Raw genomic sequence first — 4656 nt, 5'->3', positions numbered from 1 at the left:
CCTTCACAGGGACACCTGGACAGGTCTACAGTCCTTCACAGGGACACATGGACAGGTCTCCAGTCCTTCACAGGGACACCTGGACAGGTCTACAGTCCTTCACAGGGACACATGGACAGGTCTCCAGTCCTTCACAGGGACACCTGGACAGGTCTACAGTCCTTCACAGGGACACATGGACAGGTCTCCAGTCCTTCACAGGGACACCTGGACAGGTCTACAGTCCTTCACAGGGACACCTGGACAGGTCTACAGTCTGTCACAAGAACTAGAGTTGCATTTGGGCCTAAAAATCGGGCCTAAAAAATCCGACCTGACCTGGCCTGTCCCCAGTCCGTAGCCATTTTTTCCTGAGCCCGACCCGACCAAATAACTAATTAAAAACCCGAACCCGAAAAAAAATACTTTTTATTTATTTATTATTATTAAGCTTTAACTGCTTTTGTAAGCAAATCAGTTTGACATGTTATATTAAAAAAATGTGTTTCAAAGAAAGGATAAGATTTCTTGTTTCATCAAATGGATATTAACATACAAAATGAATAGCCAACGAAATCACCTGTAAAGATAACTATTATACAGATGAACAAAAATATTTTTTAGAGCAAAAATATTTGGAAAAATATAGAACAAGGCTATTTTAATTGAACGCGCTGTTCGCTTCAGCTTTTGTAGCTTCAGATGCTGCAACTTCCTTCACCGCAGATGAGCAGGGTGCGGAGCGGGACGCATGCGGCCGTTGATCCGGTGAGCCATCTGAAGCTTAACAAGACTTAAAAAAAAATTTTTTTTACCCCTTTCAACCTTCCGGTCAGACCTGAGCGTGCACCTGACGTGACACACATGAGCAGGTTTCACAGTGCTGACTTTGTAGAGTGAGTTCTCCCGTTTTTAGCTTTTGTTTAATACTTTCCAGCTCCATCATGTCGCTGTTTGTGGGTCAATTGAAAATCCTCAGATGTTAAAAGCAGGGCGGGCGGGGCCACATGCGCAATTGTTGCGCAATGCGCCAACGCTATGCTCTCTTTCCACAGTCTGATTAACTGCTGCACTCTTCTTTCTTTCCTATTCCACTCAACTTAGTAAATTTACTGTCTCCTCCTCAACAAGTAGATTAACACAATTTTATATTGTGCATTCTTATTTAGTTTTACTTATGCTGTATGATTTGTAAAACCACATCAAAAGCCCGAGACTGACCCAGCCCGCCCATCAAGCACATAACTGGGCCGACCCGGCCTGAATTTCATGTCAGGCCGGGCTCGGGTTAGAAATCGCAGCTCTAACAGGGACACCTGGACAGGTATAGAGACAAATAAGACACCCTCTGTCACACCTAGGGACAATTTAGTTACCAGTTAACCTAAAATGCTTGTTATTTGTCTGTTGGAGGAAACTGGAGTGTCTGGAAAAAGCCCACTCAGCACGGAGAAAACAAACTCTATACAAAGGCAGGAGTCGAACCCGCAGCTATCTTATTGTGAAGCAACTGCTCTAACCCGTGTTCCACAGTGACACATGTTCAAACATAATTCTACTTCAAAGTAAAACAGAACAGAGATGGACGTGGAGGTCTACCTTCCTGTAAGACGAACTTCATCACTCCTCCGTGTAAAGGAGAAGCTGCTAAAAACCACTAAAACAATCAGGTCTCTCTTGTAAATGAGTCCCTGAGGCTCAATGAGATTAACCTGTATAAATAAAGGTTTAATGAATGTGCCTTTTAATCACTGCACTTCATGAATTTTTGATTTTGGAGGCTGAACGCTGTACACACACACATGCACACCCACTCTTCAGTTAAAAAATGTATCAAATATTTAAAAGGTTTTCTTCCTTTAAGTTATTTTTTGGTTGTTTAGGTTAATTTATAACAAAATGAAAGTTTAATCCAGCTTGTAAGACAACTAAGCAGACGTCGGTGTAAAGGTGGTGAATACTTTTGCAACCATCTGAACTTGAAGAAATGTTTAGAAAAGCTTCAAAACCTTAAACAGTGAGCTGACTGTAACAGCTGCTGCTGCATCATCTAATTCATTAAAATCAGATAAATATCAGCCAATTAACTGACCAACTAATTATGCTGCCCCCTCTTGTCTGTTAAATGCTGTTTATGACAGCTTAAAGATAGTTAACAAACCTACAACTTCAGAGTGCTATTCATGATTAATAGGGGTGTAAATCACCTGCTTTACCACGATACGATGTTGCTCGATATCACAAACTCTGTCACGATACGATTTCGATTCACAAGTCTGCGATCGATATATTGCGATATGAATACCCATCTCATTTACATATAAACAAATTCATTCCAGTTGTGTACTTCAGTAAATTCATTTGCCAGTTGTCAATGTGATGACAGGTTACAGTTACACGCTTCGGTTGTACATGACGTCCATCCATCCGTAGCGATGGCAACTCTGTCTGCGTTCAGTAACTCACATTTAACTTCACTTTTAACTTGATTGTACAGTCTTGGTATACAAGTTTCACTGAAGTGCTGCCTCCATAGTATTATATATTTCAGCTCCAAAGTATGCAGTAGTTCACAAAAGCCGTAATTTTTGATAACACTGTAAGGTCTCATATCTTTACAAATGAAATACAAACCGGATTCCAAAAAAGTTGGGACACTAAACAAATTGTGAATAAAAACTGAATGCAATGATGCGGAGGTGCCAACATCTAATATTTTATTCAGAATAGAACACAAATCACAGATCAAAAGTTTAAACTGAGAGAATGTATCATTTTAAGGGAAAAATCTGTTGTTTCCAAATTTCATGGCGTCAACAAATCCCAAAAAAGTCGGGACAAGTCCATTTTTACCACTGTGTGGCATCCCCCCTTCTTCTTACAACACTCAACAGACGTCTGGGGACAGAGGAGACCAGTTTCTCAAGTTTAGAAATAGGAATGCTCTCCCATTCATGTCTAATACAGGCCTCTAACTGTTCGATCGTCTTGGGCCTTCTTTGTCGCACCTTCCTCTTTATGATGCGCCAAATATTCTCTATAGGTGAAAGATCTGGACTGCAGGCTGGCCATTTCAGTACCCGGATCCTTCTCCTACGTAGTCATGATGTTGTGATTGCTGCAGAATGTGGTCTGGCATTATCGTGTTGAAAAATGCAGGGTCTTCCCTGAAAGAGATGACGTCTAGATGGGAGCATATGTTGTTCTAGAACCTGAACATAGTTCTCTGCATTAATGGTGCCTTTCCAGACATGCAAGATGCCCATGCCACAAGCGCTCATGCAACCCCATACCATGAGTGATGCAGGCTTCTGAACGGAGTGTTGATAACGACTTGGGCTATCCTTGTCCTCTCTGGTCCGGATGACATGGCGTCCCAGTGTTCCATAAAGAACTTCAAATCGTGACTCATCTGACCACAGAACAGTCTTCCGTTTTGCCACACTCCATTTTAAATTACCCCTGGCCCAGTGCAAACGTCTGAGCTTGTGGAGCTTGCTTAGAAATGGCTTCCTCTTTGCACTGTAGAGTTTCAGCTGGCAACAGCGGATGGCACGGTGGATTGTGTTCACTGACGATGCTTTCTGGAAGTATTTCTGAGCCCATTCTGTTATTTCCTTGACAGTGGCATTCCTGTTTGAGGTGCAGTGACGTTTAAGGGCCCGGAGATCATGAGCATCCAGTAAAGTTTTACGGCCTTGACCCTTACGCACAGCGATTGTTCCCGATTCTCTGAATCTTTTGATGATGTTTTGCACGGTTGATGATGATAACTTAAAAGTCTTTGCTATTTTACGCTGGGTAACACCATTCTGGTATTGTTGCACTATCTTTCTGCGTAACAATGGTGGAATTGGTGATCCTCTTGGGCGGCTGTGGCTGAGTGGTGGGCGACTGCGGCTGAGTGGTTAGAGCAGTCGTCCTCCAATGCGAGAATTGGGGGTTCGAGTCCACCAGCAGTCACATGTCGAAGTGTCCCTGGGCAAGACACTGAACCCCTCATAGCCTCTGATGTGTGTCCCATCAGTGTATGAATGTGATCTAAAAGCAGTGATTAGTCTCATTAGAATGATTTTGTTCCATTAGCTTTGTAGAGATCTAGTAGAGTGCTGTATGAATGGGTTAATGAGGCACAGATTGTAGTGTAAAGCGCTTTGAGTATCTTGAAATAAGATAGAAAGGCGCTATATAAGTACAGTCCATTTACCATTTACCTCTTACCATCTTGGCTTCTGAGAGACACTGACACTCTGAGAAGCTCTTTTTATACCCAGTCATGTTGTCAATTGACCTAATTAGTGTTAATTGGTCTTCCAGCTGTTCGTTATATGCTCAATTTTCCTTTTCCAGACACTTATTGCTACTTGACCCAACTTTTTTGGGATTTGTTGACACTGTGAAATTTTGAATCAACATATTTTTCCATTAAAATGTTACATTTACTCAGGTTAAACTTTTGATCTGTCATCGATGTTATGTTACTTCCGGTAAGATGGCGCCCGTGTGCAATGGCTTGCAATCCACCTCTGCTGATGGTGTTCGGATTATTTCTGTTTTGTTCGTTTTTTATCTGTGGCATGAATTCACTCCTCATGTATGACCAACAACAGCTTCTGGATCTTCGTTTTTCTGTCACTGATGTCGCTTATTTAGACCATTATCAGCGTACCTCTGGAA

General features: G+C 42.1%; 1 protein-coding gene across 1 annotated transcript in view; it reads left to right on the top strand.

Moving 5' to 3' along the window:
* The window catches only part of usp22 (ubiquitin specific peptidase 22), a 25921-nt gene that overhangs the window by 7188 nt on the left and 14077 nt on the right, over positions 1 to 4656 (top strand). The gene's annotated exons all lie outside the window — the stretch shown is intronic.

Source organism: Nematolebias whitei, chromosome 17 (genome assembly GCF_014905685.2).
Source record: "Nematolebias whitei isolate Nwh7 chromosome 17, NemWhi1, whole genome shotgun sequence".
Classification (NCBI taxonomy): Eukaryota; Metazoa; Chordata; class Actinopteri; order Cyprinodontiformes; family Rivulidae; genus Nematolebias; species Nematolebias whitei.
Note: the sequence above shows the minus strand (reverse complement) of the source record. Positions and strands in the feature narration are given on the sequence as shown.